Source organism: Anthonomus grandis, chromosome 11 (assembly GCF_022605725.1).
Source record: "Anthonomus grandis grandis chromosome 11, icAntGran1.3, whole genome shotgun sequence".
NCBI classification, from domain to species: Eukaryota; Metazoa; Arthropoda; class Insecta; order Coleoptera; family Curculionidae; genus Anthonomus; species Anthonomus grandis.
In genome coordinates, this window is record NC_065556.1 from 14,543,916 (window position 1) to 14,562,461 (window position 18,546).

Consider the following 18,546-nt stretch of genomic DNA (forward strand, 5'->3'; position numbering starts at 1 on the left):
AAAACATCAAATACTTCATAAAGGCAGTCTTAAAAGAAAGGAAATATCAAAGATTGTATTAGATGGAAATATTATTGCAGATCAAAAGAAGCTTTCATTCCAATTTAACAATCATTTTGGAAGTTTTGGTGACCGAATGGTAATAAATGAGAATAAATAACAGTTTATTCTGAGCTGTATTAGGTAACTTTTTTAAATATGCGCGTAATATTGTCTAGGAATCAGTTTAGTTTTAGAGAGGGGATGTCAAAATAAAATATATCAACCAAGGATGCTTTAGCTAAGTTGCTACTAACTTATTTCTAACATTGACAAAGGAAAAAATGCATGCGTGTGTTCTTGGATTTGGTTAGTGAATTTGATACCGTTGATAATAAATAAATAAATAAATAAATAATATCTTTATTTAGCAAAAGCTACATTCAATAAAAACATAAATGAAATATAAAGTAAAAGTTGGTCATAACTGTATCAGGACACTCCGGTTTGTCCATGGATGGTCTCGGTAATCCAGAAACAGCATCCCGGTTCCAGAAATATCCTGTCAGAGGTAGACCATAAATTAAAACTAGTCCTAACCTAAACATTATTTCCTTGCCCCACTTATTAAAAGTTAATTGTTGTTTGCCTTATAATAATAAAAATAATGTCGACACAGGTTGATCGAGTCGGTTCGGTTGCAAGCAGCCGATGACACACATTTGGAACTTGGTTGACCTTGCTGACCAGACACATTGGTCCCCCCGTGTAACACTTAGAAATGCTTCGGTAGTTCCAAGAAGCTGTAACCAGTATCCCGGTTGGCCCAAAAATACCCAGTCAACAGATAAACCCAGAATCAAGATGATGATTGGAGCGGAAACAATGCATACTATAGTAAAACTTGTAATCTCTCTCTATAGTAAACTGCATACTAAAGTAATACAATTTTTGATGTTAGCAGGCAAGTTGTTAAATAGAATTAAACCTTTGTATAGAACTGAATTATGCATTTGGGTTGTGTTACATCTGTCGACTAGTATGAAGTCTATACGATTTCTCGTATTATAGTTATGTATATCTCCAAAAACTCTTAATTTATTACAAATATAATCGGGGAGCATCTGATGTTTAAAATTTTTTAAATAGTTAATAGTTAATAGTTAATTTAAAAATAAATAAATAAACGTTATACAAAATTCTTTGATATACAGACAACATATCTAGGACACCCAACATAGAGACAACAGGCGTGTAACGATTACAATTTAGAATCAGTCTCATAGCCCTATTTTGAATTCTTTCTAGTCGGTCAATTCTATACCGTGGCAAGTTAAACAATAATGTTGAACAGAACTGTAAATGAGGAAGAGCAATGGCGTTGTAAAGTTTTAATTTGATGTACATTGACAAATTTTTTCCAATTCTTGTGATAAATCGAACTTTTTTTGAAAATTGTCTCATTACATAATCTGCATGAGCATGGAAATCCAGATTAGCATCGAAAATTGTTCCCAAATATTTAATTTCTTTGGCATACAAAATACTTTCCCCATTCACAGAAATCTGTATATTGCCCATGTCTATAGAACTTAGTCTAGATTTCTTGACAAATATACAAAACTTGGATTTACTTGCATTTAAACTTAGTTTATTTCTACAAAGCCAGATGAATAAGTTATTGAGTTCAACGTTCATGACCTGTTGCAGTTGATGAATGTCTTTACTCACCACATATAACATTGTATCGTCAGGAAACAACACCACATTACACCCCCTAAGTATATAAGTTGTATGTACGTTATTGTGTAAAAACTCAGTGCGTTTGAGCTCAGTTATTTATAGCCAAAGAATACAATACTATTTACTGGAAATGAGTGATTTTGAATCATCGGAAGAATCTGAATTATCAGAATTTTGTTGATTCCGACACAGATTTTGGTGAAGATTTACTTGAAGAAGGAATAAGGCCCAAAAATCAAAACTATTTTGATGAAACTGTGTCCTAATTTAATAGAATAGAATTTCTCGACTATTTTAAGAGTAAACTTTAAGACCAAAAGCAACAAATAATTACACAATTTTGAAAATATACACCTATTTTAAGGTTGTATTGTATTTTTTTTGTTTATGTTTTATTTATTTTCCCACTTTTCACTGGCCTAAAAAAGTGAGGTTATTTTTCTTGCTCTTCTTTTTTTTAATATGAACTCTACCAACCCAACCCAACCCAACCCAACCCGCATTTGATGTTCGCACAGAAGGTCTCAGATCGATCAGAAGTTGTAATATTTTACGCATGCGCATTAAGAATGGTTTGGAAACAGTTTCAAACTTCTAAGAAATTTGCAGTGAGAATAAACCTTTAGTCTCCATATTACTTGACAGCATTGATTTCTAGCAGACACAGCTGTAAGATAGGATACAATTCAATCAGTCAAGAATTTAATATTACTACGTGAAAACCAGGCGACAGATTTCTGATGTATTAATTTTCTTTAAAATATTGATTGGTTGGTTATATTGTCCAACTATTTTGTAAGAAATTTTAAAGAAATCTTGCAAAAGTAACTTTTTTTTCCAAATTAAATGGAGAATCTTGAAGAAGAGTTGACTTCTTATAAATAAATATTTCATCTGCTTGCAGATTTGAGGCAAAAAAGAACCAATTCCCTCCGTATGTCACGCCACTGGCATTTTTTTTTAAATTGACTTCATCAGTAATTGACAATTCACTTCAATAACCTGCATGCTAAATGTAATTAAAATTAAGCTGGTAGTTTAGAAGTTATGATAAGGAAACAAATAATTATTCTTAACTTTAACACCCTGTATCTTTGTTACCAAACATTTCTAAGAAAAAATTTATAATGAAAGTCTATTTCTTTTTAAATTCTCTATCACGTATTAAAATTAATGACTTTTAAACTGGACCATGCAGTATATATTCGGCTACATTACAATCGTCGAGAAATTCAGCCAAGATCATTTCAAAATGAGTTTTTCCGTAAATAGTTGGTTGGGCATTAATGATGGTAATGATTGCGGTCCCCATTTTTTACCCCCAAAATAAACTCAAAGCTGTTGATGAAGCTTCTTAGTCTTAAAAACTCAGCAAGCCTATGTTTAAACGAAGAGAAAAAATTGAGTGGCCAGCAGGGTCACCTGACCTAACTCCATTAGATTTTTATCTTTGGAGCTACCCGAAAAGCAAAGGATATTCTACAAAACCAAGAAATATTGAACACCTAAGAGACAAGAAACTTTTAAATTCTTAAATTATTAAGTTTATTAGTTAAATTAGTTATTAGTTATTAGTTAAATTCACCGCAGATTTTAGGAAACTTGCAAAGGGAATTCTACCCTCGATTAGCACTTTGTCAAGAAGTAAACCGTTTTCATTTGGAGCAGTTAATAAATTAACAAGAGATTAATTAGTTGATTTTAATTGTAATTTTTCAAATTATTAATTTTTATAGCTATTTATGTATCAAGGGCATTGTAAGGACGATGATGGGCATTAGAGTCTAACAATGCCCGTGGTGGATACAATGCTTTATGTTTTACCTAAAAATTGATTTTTATGAACAAAAATAATTTTAATATTAATTAAAAAATAGGATCTACCTGTACAGGTATGTACAGAAATTTACCAAGTGACTTGCAGTGATTATTTAAGTTTGACTTTGATGTTTCTGTCAGTTAGTCAGTTGGCATTTTTCGTTTAAATATTTGCTTAAAATGGAAGAAATTCCACAAAATATAAGAGAAAAGGCCATAAAAGCGACCGAAAATCTTTTGCCAGTTAAATCAAGGCAACAGTATGATTGGGAGTATGGCATATTTGGTATTTGGAAAGATGCCAATGCAATTGTTCAAATAACCGAAACCGTTCTAATGGCATATTTTCAGGAACTGGTAAGTTATTGATTTTATTTTAATACATATATATGTTTAACAAATTTTAATATTTTTAGTCGGAAAAATACAGTCCAAACTCTCTCTGGACCAATTATTCTACACTTAGGTCTACGTTAATGGTCTATAAAAATATAGACATCTCGCAATACCATCGTCTCATATCTTTTTTAAAAGTTAAGTCGAAAGGATATGTCCCAAAGAAGTCTAAAGTTTTGGAAGGAGAACAAATAATAAAATGTATTAAGAAGGCTCCTGATGATATCTACTTGGTACACAAAGTCATATTGGTAATGGGTATTTTTGGAGGTTTAAGACGAGACGAGTTGGTCAAAATGACCATTGATGATATTGAAGATAGAAGAAAGAACGGTCTTGGTTATAAAGGTACCAGAAACTAAAGCTTCAACTTTTTTTTAGTAAAGTTTTACTATCATTGAAGAAGATTTAGGCGCTTTAAATTTAATAAAAAACTTTATTTCCAAAATAAAAATTACAATTTTGAAATGTCCCGGAAAATGTAGCTGAGCCCACTATAGAATGGTCGGTCTTTTTTGTGATGGTAGTGGTCGCAGCACTAACGCTATTTTGTATAGTTTGTAAATTGTCCATTAAAATTATTTTTGTATAAAATGGATGTTTATTCTTTATTATGAGAGAAATAAAATTGGATAAGCAATAAAATTTCCGGGCATTATCATAATGCCCGTGTGATAGCAGGTATTATTGCTACCATAACATATTCCGTTTCTAAGGTATTATAAATCAATAATAGATAGGTGAAACATAAAAATAATTATTACACATGCACATCTCGTCTAGTAAGGACTTCGATTTACCCTCGCCAAAAAGGAACAAAGAGGCAGCTGTGCAATTAAATATTACTAAGAATTAATTAGGCATATCGGCTAAACTTGTGTTATTTTCTCAACATGAGATTGCCATCCCACTGACTTTGTGCCACCTGAAATACCACCTAAACATAATTTTGAGTGGGCAGAGAGTTAAGTGATACCGTTCTTTAATGAAATGCCTTAAATGGGTTTCAAAGTGTATTACAGTGTGTTATGGATTTAAGTGAACTTATATAAATAAACGATTTCGTAACGTTTAATCATAACCTTATCTTAACTTTAATAATTTTATGCCGTTTTAGATTATTTTATTGTAGTATTTCAAAGATGCATAAATAACATCAAGAAAAATACATATATTGATGAACTTAATAAATGAAGAACTTAAAATACATTAGAAAATAAATACAATATTACTAAATATATTTACACCTACCTACTTATTACCTTTTAAACTTGTCCAACAAAAGCAAATGCTCCTCACTGGAATTTGTTTTTTTTTTTGTAGGTTTTACACTTTTTTGTACTTCAAAAGATATAAAATATATTGATGGTATCCCCTTGAAGCAGTTTAATGCAGTCAAGGATTTGTGTGTCTTTTTGGACCCAAGCAAAGATAATTATACTAACGAAGTTTACTATTATTTTCTTTGACCCAAGTCTTATTTTCTCCCACAACTTTATATATACTATAAATAGAGCTTTGTTATCTGTTAGCTATCTTAAAATCTACCTAATAAAATATTGAGATATTATGTATTCGTAAAATCAGAAGGAAACCTTTCTCTAAACAGTCTAAACACATTGAAGTGATTCCGATGAAAAAAATTAAGTTCCTATTATTTTTAATTATATTTTTTGCGAACTTGGAACTTGCAACGATTAAAATCATATTAATGTTTTTTTAAATTTATAATACAAATTTTTTCAAATTAAAATTATTTAAAAATTTTTCTTATTAGTATACTGTAATTACAAATAATAATTGGTAAATCGAGTTTCAAAGCGTAAAAAGACACAAAAAACCACCAGTTCGAAGATTCAAGTAGATGAGACGACTGAAGAAACTTGAGCCTCTTATTATTTCACATTAAGTTGTGGGGATGTGCAATGGTCAATGAAAAATAATACGCGTTCTGTACGATTTTAGGAAGTACGCATTAAAGGGTGGGAAAGTTTTGTATTAAAGACGATGAATACATCAATGTGTTTTGGTAAAACCAATAAAAGTAAAACATAATATAGCTTAAGTAAAGATTAGTAGTTAGTCTATGTAGTGAGTAGATTAGTGTTATTTTTCTGTTATTTTTTCCCCTACTCTCTTTGTCTCTCTCGATTGGTGGCTTCCTGAGTTTCCTTAGGAAAATGCATATAGTTTAGCTGCTATGGCTATTCACACCAACTTCCTTACCCACGTCTCTGGTACATTTTTGAAATATACTACATAGATTTTTTTAGGCCTGATATCTTAAAAATTCTTGTGCTATTAAGGAGCTTCTAAAGTAGTCCAAAAATTATTACGGAGGGTTGTTGGGTGGGGTCAGAAATAAAACAGAAACCTGTTTACCTAGCAAACTAGAATCAACAATAACAATACAAAAAATAACCCACAATAACACCTACAATTTAACCCATGTTAAAAATAATTCTACGCTCCTTTTATAAATGTGTTTTAATTATAACTAAAGAAACCTAGATTTAGTGCCCTGAGGATGACTTAATATAAGTCGAAACGTCTACATTTAGGTAAACAGGTTTCTGTTTTATTTCTGACCCCACCCAACAATCCTCCGCAATATTGAAGATATTGGGTCACAAACACGAAACAAAAATTATTAACTTATTACTCAAAAAGATTTGAATGGAAGCTTTTTTTCGTAAAGATTTTTTCTGAAGTCTTCTACTGTGGAAGTATCTAATGATGGTGAGCCAAAAAATTATTAACATGTTAGTCAACATCTCAGTAAAGTTTTTTTGGATAAAAAACTTTTTTTTAAGTTGTGGTATTTGAGAGCATTCAAAATAGCACAAAAATAGTTTAAAGTTATTAAGCAAAAAAATTAATACAAGCTCTTTTGCATAATAAAGATTTTTTAATTATCTTATGCTATTGGGCCAACATCTAATACAGCCCAAAATTGACTAAATTCTTAGGCAAAAAACTTTCATACGGGCATTTTTGCATAATCTTCTTTTTCGAATGCATCTCCATTGATGGTTCTTTGCGATAATATTTTCCATCGTTTCTTTGTTTTTTGCGATGTGTATCAGCGATTCAGTACATCATGTTATTCTTCACTGTCTAATTTTACGTAGCCATGACATTTTCTTTCTTTCAATTTCTCTTCTTCCCTCAATCTTCCCCTGGATCATCAACTGCAAGAGTCGATATATTTTACTCCGCATGATGTGCCACACATAGGCTGTTTTCCTCTTATTAATTATTTCAAAGAGTTCGCGTTTCTTGTTGACGCGTCTAAAAACTTCCTCATTTATTTTTTTTGAAGTTCAGGTCATCTTAAAGTCCTGCAGTTTCTTAATTGCACTCATCTGCAATGTCCACCAGAAGCACGAATCTTAATCGGAAGTCAAGGTCAAGTTCCGAGCAAGCAAGCACATTCCCAAACTTATGTATTTTTCATAGAAATAACTTTTTTCATTTACATCAAGGACTGTCTGGTTATTTTTATTGACTACTAGGGCCGGTCTTTTTTTTTGTATGTTTCAGCAGTCCTTTCTTCAGATTTTTGTGTAGGTTAATATCGTCGTGTGGTTTTGAAGGTGTTTTATTTCAATACATTTTCGTTTAAGCCATACATTCTTAAGTTTGATCTTGCGCGTTTTTGTGTGTTTCTGTACATGCTTTCGTCCGCTACGCAAGATCTCATCCAACATCCATTTTTGCTTTTTGCTTCTTGTTGGATATCCTAGTCTGTCCTGCATACCAGCTGTCACAACATCCGTGACATTTATCCTTAGTGATGTTAAATTTTTTTCAATGTTTTTCGATCCTTCGTTTCCTCTATTGCTATCAGTCATTGTGTGCTTGATCGTTTATTACTTGACAGTGTATATTTTCTAGCAGCTATCAATACTACGTGATCAAAAGTTACATCTGCACCAAGATATATGCTAGCTCTTTTGATAGTCAAACTAAATCTTTGGTTTATAAAGATAAAGTCTATGTGATTTCTTATTACGTTGTACGCTGTTTGATGGAGACTTCCAAGTATAAAGGTTGCGAGGATGAAATTGATATCATATATTAATGATTTTCATGTTTTCTTCTTGGCAGAACTGTAATAAGCACATATTTAATTTCAGACTCCAAGTCCACAAGGTTTAAGTATTTCCTCAAATTGGCCTCTTTCTATCTTAGCATTGAAATCGAAAAGTTGACATCGTGCTTTTTGGTCAGTTTATGCAGCTCCTTGATTTCGCCATAAAATTGTTCTACGTTTTGGTAAAAAAAACTGTTATCAGCCATATTAGAGAAGTATCTAAAATACCCTAAATGTTACTAAATTATTTCAAAAATTTTATAGAGGCCTTTTTGCATTATAAAGAATTAAATTATAGCAAACTTGCCAAAAAAGCTACTGCCATCCAATGCCTGATATTTTTGTAGAGAAATGTAGCAATGAAGTTTTTAATCTCCTTAAGATAACGCTACAAATAAAAGTCATTTGGTAAAAAAGGGAGGAGTTGAATGGCAGGAAGAACTTGGTTTTTTAGCAACTCAAGGTATTTTTCAGCTTTCAAAGTACCGTTAATGAAAATGGCCCAATAACTTGGCCGTCCAAAATACTAACCCAAACATTCAATTTTTGCGGGTACTGAATACGGAACTGAAAACTTGCTCGTTTTCCTAAGACCAGTAACGAACAATGCAGATATTGTGTTTACCATGCAATGGAAAAAAGGACTCATCTAAAAAACTCATCTGTTGACTGAAATCAGACGATCGGAATCTGCCGCGCCGCTTACCAACCAACGTGAAGCGGTGTTGCCATTTATAATGCCTATGTGTAGTCTTCTATTCGCCAACCTGTATAGGCTCTATCGAAAGATTCTCATAAACTTTTAATAATAAAAAATATAGACACTATCAAATTGTTTAGCATCTTGGGTTAAAAATTCACTTTAAAAAGAAGAATTCGTTGAACGTATATACACTTGCGTGCATAGAAGTCCGCCCACAGTAAACTTCTGAATTTTTTAAAATTATTTATCAGATCAAAAAAAGACATTTGCTGTTTGAAAGGCAATTTAATATGATTTAATGTTAGTTTATATTTATGAAAATTTATTTCGACGTCATATGTTTAACATAGCGAAATTAATACATTAGGCAAATCAAGCTTGTTTATTATTAACATAAATAGACTTGATGCAAAATTTCTCCGATATATCTAGCAGCCGTTACACCTCTTCTTCCATAAACATGGTCGCCCATATGAATGAACTAAGGGTCGGTTCGTACTCCTATAGATATGGCAGTCCAGATCATGAAGAAATCACCTCCATAACCACAGCGCTCCTTAAAGCAGCAATCTACAAATCGCTGTCTTGGTCTTCGGTAAACTTTCATTTCGGTCGTTATCATATTCTGCTCTCATCTAAGAACAGAGCAGATCCCGTGATCCACCGTTCAATTCACATGACTACAGTCTTCGCCTTACTGTCCACTGACTTGAATGGCATTAAGGTGATGATTTCTTAATGTTGTTGACACAAGAAAGTGGTCACCACGAGCGGTTATAAATTGCCTTCTGCCTGTTCTAGGTTGCCTATAAAAGGATTAACTTTTCTCATAATGTTGGCACACTTTTCGAACCGCTGCGTGTGACATTTCCAATAATTGTCCAGCAATAACGAAAAATATGCAAATTTCATTTGCAAACACAATAAATTTAATATTTGACAAATTTATGATTTTCGTTACATAAACACGTTTTATTTAGTTCCCGGTTGCTACGCGTATAAACGATAACCCTTCTTTATATTTTTATACTCACATTAAAGCATATATTAAATTGACTTTCAAACAGCATATTTCTTTTTTTTTGATCTGAAGAATTTTTAAAAATATAGTTGTCAAAAGTGAGCCGATTTCTATGCACGCATGTTTACACTTGTTTTTTTATAAATTTATTTATAAAAGCTTTAACATATTAAGACTTTTATTGCAAAATCAAATATGCTGTAAAGTATTGTAAACTTGTTTATTTTTGGAACAATAAAATGCTTTGGGATGAATTTAAACATTAACTTGGCTAAAGTCAAGGTTAAGCTTTGTGCAACACATAACGGGTTCCTTATATTGCTGGCTTTTGCATAAGTCTTCTCTTTGCAAGAACTTCAATTGTTTTTAGCGAGTATATACTTTTTAATTTATGTAATAAATATTTGGTGACTTTTTCAGCGTATGCTTTCTGCATGTTGATTTCTACTATAATCTTATAGCACAGCGAAGTCGACAATAAATGCCCATTTTTTGGGTTTATTTATATATAGGATGGCAGGCTTATTATCAAAGTTTATATATTTCAACATTTTTCTATATATTTGAGTCTATATATTGAAAGAAATATATAGACTTTGTTATTATGCTGTATCTGCTTATCTGTTATGTCCCAGTAAACGTTAACAAGATCACTTTCAGTAAAAATAGGGAAATTAATATATATAATATATATAAATAATTTCAGGGAAAAATATTGCATCGTGGTAGCGTGGTTCTCTCAACCGCAATTGTGGTTGATAGTATTTATACTTAGTAAGGAGGGCTCTCATTTTTCTTTCTAAGTTTGCAATATCCATTTTATTCCATGTAATTATATCAAATGAGTAGTCCAGTACTTAGCACCCGTCTCATTCTTTTTGACATTCTGTTATATCTTCTTCTTTTATGGTCCGATGGTCGATTCTTTGTGCTTGTTTAACCCCTAAGTACTTATAAGTCTCCCCTACTTGACTGGATCCAGTTTCCATTTTCCATCTCAAAATTACCTTGATTAACCTTATCTTTTTCGATATTAAGAGTCCGACCCTTATACATCCCAAAATTCAGGCTATTTTATTATTATTATTATTATTATTATTATTATTATTATTATTATTATTATTATTATTATTATTATTATTATTATTATTATTATTATTATTATTACTATTATTATTATTATTATTTACAGCCAGTTAAGGCTCGCACTCCCTCTAAGGGGGAGGGGGGGGTCATTTACTTATCCCAGATACCTGCGATATCAAAAGGATGAAGCTCTGTGGTCTGTGTCTGTGGGGGCCTTTTCGGTGTCCTTAAGTGACCTGAAATGTAGAGTTATCTCCTAGAAATTTCCGGGTGCGGCGAGCAGTTGCCAGTAGTACTGCCTTTTGCATGTGCTTATATAGATGTTCGCCAGTTCCTAGTTGTTTATGGTATTCCAGTAGACTCTTCGGTATTACACCCGTTGTCTGGCATGGTCTGAGCATTATCTATTCTTCATTGCCTTCCGATTTGAATTTCTAGATCTCTGTATTTGGCGATTTTCTCAGTGTATTTCTCTTGCAGCGCATGCACAGCGCATGCGAATGTTCGCTTTCTGGAGGACGATATAGATGTTCCTGTGCAGTCCCAGTTTCAAGAGGCTAGCTTCTAGTGATTTCGGTATAAGCCCTGTAGGTGATAATATTATATAACTTATTTGCATGCCACATTTGTCGGATCTCAAAAGCTAGATATTTACTTACCTTCTCCTGATACTTAATACGTTGTTGTTATTTGGTATCGCGATGTCTATTAGAAATCTGTTATTCGTCACCTGTCTGTCGGTGATAATGGGCCTGTCGTAGTAGATTTTAAAATTGTCGCTCTTAAGTACCTTCTGGGCTTGATACTTATAGTATGAAGTGCAAATATTAATAAGTCCATACTTGTTGGCCAACTTTTGATAGATGATGTTGCAGACCTGATTATGTCAATGAAGATAATCGGTAATTGCCAATCGATATTTGCATCCAGATGTTATGTGCTGGATTGTTTCCGATACTTGGTGACACTTCCTGTATTTGTCCGACTCGGTGTTTGGATCCGTAATGATGAATTTCTTATAGTTGTTAGTATATATGACTTGATCTTGAATTGCCATCATAAACCCTTCTGTGTCAGGAAAGATTTCGCCTCGAGAGAGCCACCTGTTGAATGCCTCTTGTCGATAAGAAGTTGGTTAAGGTCGTGATAGTGTCGACCATAGAACTCTTTTTGAGCCCATTCCTCCATCTTTGTAGTGTCCGATTTTACTTCAGACGTTAGTTCAAGCGAGGCGAGATTAAGAGGCGTATAGTTCTTGTCTGCCTTCGCAACGGTATTATGGAGGCTTGAGGTTCGAGCTGTGGTGTAGAAAAACTCTCGTAAATTACTTACTTGTCGGGAATGTAGATTGCTAACATCGACTTGACCTCGTTTTTCCTCTCTTCTTGCCAACGTCATTCGGAGGATTGATGATTTTTGGGTGGTGACAACTATGTTTGGTCATGAGGGTGCGTGTGAGCCTTTGAATTTCTTCCAAATCCGTTTTAGTCCATTTGGGAATGCCAAATGAATAAGTCAACACAGGCATTGCATAGGTGTTAGTTGCCTGAATTCCATCACATGCATTTGATATCACGGGAGAATTTTTGCGTAATATCCAGCAGCTGTCGTATTTGTTTTTCTGCATAAAGCTTTATATCATCCATGTAGAGGAGACGTGAGACAAGACAATTGGTGATTCTGTTGGCTGTGATTTTAAAACCATATTTGGTATCATTTAACATGGTAGATAGTGGATTCATTGCAAGGCAAAACCATTATTATTATTATTATTATTATTAATTGTTTTATCAGCTAAAAAACTCCTAGACTAAATAAGGTAAACTAACATCCTAAATAAAAATACAGTTTGAACCTAAGTACGAGAGAAAGATTAAAATCAAAAATTACCTATTTAAAACGTCTAAAACAGCCAGGAACTCAACCGGGACAAAAAATTATGACGTGCTCATTATTACACACAACAAATAAACTATGGTTAACTTTTAAGAATTCGTTCAAAGAAAATTAAATAAAGCGAATAGATGCAACATCAAATCAATAAATTGAAATTAAAAAAAAAAACTCTTGTTCTACCAAACGTCAGAACCCAACACCCCCACGCTCAAACATAGCGACAATTCAATTTGGGTTTAATGAAAGATAAACGATGTTGAGCGAATGAATAAAAATTAGTTGTTAATATTGTTAAAAATCAAACCCGATTCAAATTTAAATAGTTCGTTCACATAAACCAAAACGGGGCTTTTCATAGCTTCCGGATTGGCCTACGTAAATTGCTGCGCATTCGTTACAATTCAAGTCATATACGCCTGAGTTCGAAAGTATATGAGGTTTGCCCTTTATTTTCACAATATTTATTTTTATAGTATCTGTCGTTCTAAAGGCAAGTGAGACATTTAAATGCTTAAAAGACTTGACCAAGCCTTGTAAGATATCTCCAAAAAATGAAAGACATCTAAAGTTTTTGATTGTTTTAGGTGCATCAATTAAATTGAAGGAAAGTTTATATTTATTTAAGAAATTAGTTTGTTGATAGTGCCCAAAGCGAAACCGTTGCTAATGGCTATCTGCCTGATTGTATTATTTCTGAGAAGAGGTAATTCAAATAGCTGAAAGAAAAATGAGTTAAAGGTAGAAAACTTATGCAAGGACGAGGAGTTGGAGAAAAATTGAATAATGTAATCTGTAGTTGAGTCTTTTCTAAAATTAAAATTATTCGATTCTATTGTTATTACGGGTAAAAATAAGTCTAGGAATGATAATTTTGCTTAAATTTTTTTTCGATGGTAAATCTACTCTTTTGGTATAAAGAATTGACAAATAATAAGAAATCGGCAAGTTGATCATTAGTTGCGTCTCATGTTATAAAAATATCATCAACATACGTCTTATAGTTATAAGGAAAATGGAAAACTTACTTTACATTATTTTATCTTCTAAGTTACTCATAAGTACTTTACTTAAAAAAGCTGATAAACACGACCCCATAGCCAAGCCATTATTGCTTATTTCAGATTAAATCTGATTTCATTATTAAATCTGAAAAAATTAAGTCAAGTACCAACGTGAGAAGAGAAGAAAGGTTATCCGTAGCTAGCTTAATTAGGGAGACCATTACCGCGCAACATTTTTTGAACTAATGTAATACAGTCATGTGGAGGAATACTAGAAAAATGGTTTTTACATTTAGGGCAATTTAACGGGAATTTTTATTTAAGATAAGGGTATTAGCAAAATCAATACAATTTTTTACGTAGTTAGTTTTACGTGGTTTATTTAATTTTTTAGGGATTTTGGAAATTCAGTATTTCTCTAAAAATGTTGTTGAGACCACGAAGACAAGTTTTAAGCTGAGGAATCAACAAAATACATAACCAGTCTAATTATTACGTCCAAATAGGATTTTGGACAATTCGTGAAGACTTTGTTTCATAAATATCACGTCAAAATTAAATTAACAGAACATGTAAAATATCTTATTAAATACATAATAATTTGACTGTTCAATTTAAATTACCTTGAATATTTGTGGCGGCTGCATATTTGCTTATAATAACAAAAAATATATATAGGTATTCTATCCCTTTTCACGCCATACATACGATAGGCTCTTCAAAACTAATGAAGTGGTCCGCTATGTAATAGAAGACACCCTCGGTCAAATACGGGGGGAAGCAGCGAGGGGGCGGTCATATACGTAAAGTCCGCTCGTCACAGGGTGATATTATTTACTCTTCATGGCCGTGCATCGCATTATTGGCCACACAGTTTTACGTCGATCGTCTTGATTGTAGATCGTAGTGGCCCTTAATCAATCGGTTTGGGATCCGCCGGGGCATTTAACGTAACGAATTTGGTTTCGCGCCGGTAAGAATTTTTTTTTAAGGGTTGTGAATGTGATTTGCGTGATGGATTATAGTGAGTCGTGATTTTGTGTTGAGGTGGTGATTTAGTAATCTTTATCAGGTAAGATTTGTGAATTTTTTCTTTTTTTTTAATTACTGTTTTAATTGTGAACAGAAGACTAAGAAAAAAATTAAAAGACTTAACAAAAAAAAATTTACTTTTTTTATTTAAAACTATTGATTGACATTTTATTTTTGAAAATTTTATTTCGTAACTTCGTTTACGTTTGAAGGTAAGAAAAAAATTATAAAAAATGTAACATCCTTAAAAATAATATAATAATATTTTATTACATACTAAGACTACTTATGGCTACTACTGCACGGCCTTATTTTTGGAACTGAACTAAACATTATTATTTATTTATTAATTTAAACGCAATCTCATTTACAAGTTATGATAATCTAACCTAAGACAGTTTTCTTAATACCAAGCCTAATTAAAATGCCTATTGTTCAGCCAATGTTAGGGACTCTTGTATATCTTTGTTTAAGAGAGAATGTATTCTAACCCTTTGATGCCTTTCTTTTCATAACTATTGCATTGGCTCTCCTTGTAGTACAAATGATGTGCCGGTTTGTGGATTTTTTATTTGGGGGACGCAAGTAAATGGTCATATGAAATGAGAGATAAACAAGAGGCGTCTATCATCTACCGTCATTAAAAAAAAAATTTAGAGCACTAGAGTCCGCTTAAAGGCTCTGGCTTTGCAGTAGAATTAACTGTTTGAAGCCCCCCTCCCATTATTAAGGCGGGTAAAATCGAATGTGGAAAAAAGAAAATATCAAAAGAATCAAAGTGTAAGAAAAAGATCTACAAAATCCGATTGTTTATTTATGTCTGATTGTTTACTTATATTTACATTCAAATTCAAATTGAAATTCAACTTCAAAACGTTTATTTGCCAATATTAAAAATTAAAAAATAAATGTGCTTATGATGTAAGTGAAATTAGCAAATAGCAATGCATCTCGATTATAAAGATTGCATTTGCAAGTAATACATCCTGAAAAAAAGCAACAAAAAAGCAAACAAAATAAAAACAAAACAAAAAAAAACCTTACGTAAAAAAATTTCTTTCCATTCATTTTGATATATAAGAGCTTGAAATAAAAAAACACAATTTATTTACATTTATGTACAGAGGGCAGAAGTAGATACCGACCGAATCCGTAAAGCGCAGGAGAGGAAATACATCCAATATATATGAAAATATACACTGCATCCGTAAAGTAGCGGATAGATTCAATAAAAATTAAATGGAAACCCGTCGATTTTCATATTTGGTTTAGGGTTTTTCTACGTGGAAAATAAATATACAGGGTGTCTCAAAAAATATATGACGTCCTCAATATGTTTTTTAAATGGAAACCATCATTTTTTAATGTAGAATCAGAAAGAACGCATTTTTTTACAAATGATATGGTATAAATGAATAGTGGTTACATAAGCAATTTTGAACGAAAAAAGATGATAAAATGTAAAATTAAAGAAATACCTATTTAAATTAAATGTTTGAATTAAGCACCGTTAACAACCTGACAATAACCAAGGCGATTAAAAAATTCTTTTTGAACGTTTTCAATGACACCTGGAGTAATATTTCTAATTTCCTGGCATATTTGTTTTTTTAAAACTGGTTAAGTGACATGCACCTTATTTTTTAAGTATCCCCATAAAAAGTAATCGAGGGGGTTACATCTGGCGTTCTGGGTGGCCATTCAACGAACCCTCGTCTACCTATCCAACGATTTGGAAAAACTTCATCTAGATAATTGCAAATGGGTAAAGCATAGTGTGGCGGGGGTCTATCTTACTGAAAAAAAAGATCACATTGGTGCATGTCGGGTTCTCTCTTTTTTAAAAAGAAACTCAGAAGAATTAAAGGAAGACTGAGAAAACTTAAAAATGAGCTTACGGCCAAAAATAAGCTGGCGGCTATCACACCAGTTTCTGTATTGCAATACAACTTTAGAATATTAAAATGGACTCAGGCAAAAATTAAAGCAATAGATGTCACATCAGACATGCAGCAGTAGACACTATAGACAGACTCTATGTCCTAAGAAGAGATAAAGATAGAGGACTCACTAATGTGGAAGTCACGAGGTTACAACTAGAGGACTAGCACGATATCTAGAACAACACGTTAAATGTTTTACAGGCAAAAAACGAGAAAACAACATGAAGAAGCTCCAATCGCTACATCAGTCTATAAGTACAGCTGAAACAAAATAAGTGAAAAAGATGAATCCTGAAATAAGAGGAACAAAGAATCAAGAAACAATTAATAAGTGGAGGGGAAAGAGAATACATGGATAAATTCTAAAAGTCAGAAAACGAACTGTTAACAAGGCAGATACCAGGATTTGGCTCAAATATAAAAAAAAAGAATAATTGAAAGTAGAGACGAAGGCACTTATCACTGAATGTCAAGAATAAGCGATGTCAAGAAAAAAAATCATGTAAACCTGCAGAGACTAAAAATATAAACTGCGTCAAACAGGATGTAAGACTATTCATTATTTTATCTCAGCTCATGATAGGCGTTAATGATAGGTAAAAGAGTAATACATAATTGCTATTCTTACTCAACTTAGAGGTATACGGAAGAAAAAAAGTTAGCTCTAATAGGTGTAAACATTTAAATTCTGAGTTAGTAAATCTTAGAGAACACTCCGTGTGGCAGCAGCTAGCTAGTAGTGTGGAACATCGCGATCTAAGTCGCTTCCACCTAAAGATGCTTGGTTATTTAAGTGAATTGAAGCCTAAGTCATGACCGCACTTCCGCGTCATCCTTCACTCGGTCAACACGTGGTTGTTCTCATCGTTTCCTATCCTACGAATTACTTTCCCTGACCCCTTCCTACCCCTTACCGTTAGTACAAAGCATTTCAGAATTAAACTTTGTGAGTTTCTAACCCACTTCCGCAATATCCTTAGTCCCATCAACACGTGGTTGTTTGTCCTTCCTATCCTTTAAATTCCTTTTCCAGACCATTCACGACCCCTTGCCGGTGGTAGCTGATCCTATTCACGCCAGTAACCAGGCTGGATGATGCCGGATGCATCGTGGGGGAGGCGACATCGTGCATTCAAAAGTTTGGATTGTGATGATTTAATAGAGTGAAAGTGTCGATTCGGGTACATGGTGCATACCCGACGAATCAAAAGTCATGACCATATGCCGGCAGATAACGACCTGATGATGATGCTCCTCCACTTTAAATCACAGGTCGTCATCTTGTCTTCGACTTGTTTATTTTAAATAAAAAACTAAAGCAAGTTAGGGGCAATAATTAACTGACTTTAACCCAGTATCCAAAAGACCAAGATGGAATCAAAATAAGGTATAGGTTAACAACTTGATTGGGAAGAATATATTGAGGAACTTTTTGATGATGAAAGATCTGGATCTAATATGATTGATGTTATATCGTACTTACAAGATTAAAGATTAATGATTAATAAAAACAAAATAAAACGAACAAAACAATAAAATCGCCATCGCCAAAATGAAAATGCAAAGGAAAATGAGTCTTGATTAAGTAAGCACTGAATTTTTGAAACTATTAGGTGGTAAAGCAATAATAGCCCTCACAAAACTTTTTAACTCTATCTATGAGACCGGAATAATACCAACTGATTGACTAAAATGAACATTTATCCTGAAGCAAAATAGAGCAACCAAATGTAAGGATTATAGAATAATAATTAGTCTAACTCCTTTTTGCAAATATTAATTGAAAAGCAATAAAAGAGAAAATAAAAGCATTTTTTAAGAATTAGAGAAGG

At 32.7% G+C, this 18,546-nt stretch overlaps 1 protein-coding gene and 1 long non-coding RNA gene across 2 annotated transcripts in view; both read left to right on the forward strand.

Annotated features, from left to right (window-relative positions):
* The first annotated feature begins 3,549 nt into the window (after positions 1-3,549).
* Positions 3,550-4,530, forward strand: LOC126742265 (uncharacterized). Its single transcript, XR_007662515.1, has 2 exons — positions 3,550-3,897; positions 3,957-4,530. It is a non-coding gene; the product is annotated as an uncharacterized LOC126742265 (long non-coding RNA).
* A 10,037-nt stretch (positions 4,531-14,567) lies between these two features.
* Positions 14,568-18,546, forward strand: part of LOC126742317 (protein glass-like) — a 31,335-nt gene continuing 27,356 nt past the window's right edge. The window contains exon 1 of the mRNA XM_050448963.1: positions 14,568-14,811. The gene's annotated coding sequence lies outside the window, so the exon portion shown is untranslated. The remainder of the gene's footprint in view (positions 14,812-18,546) is intronic.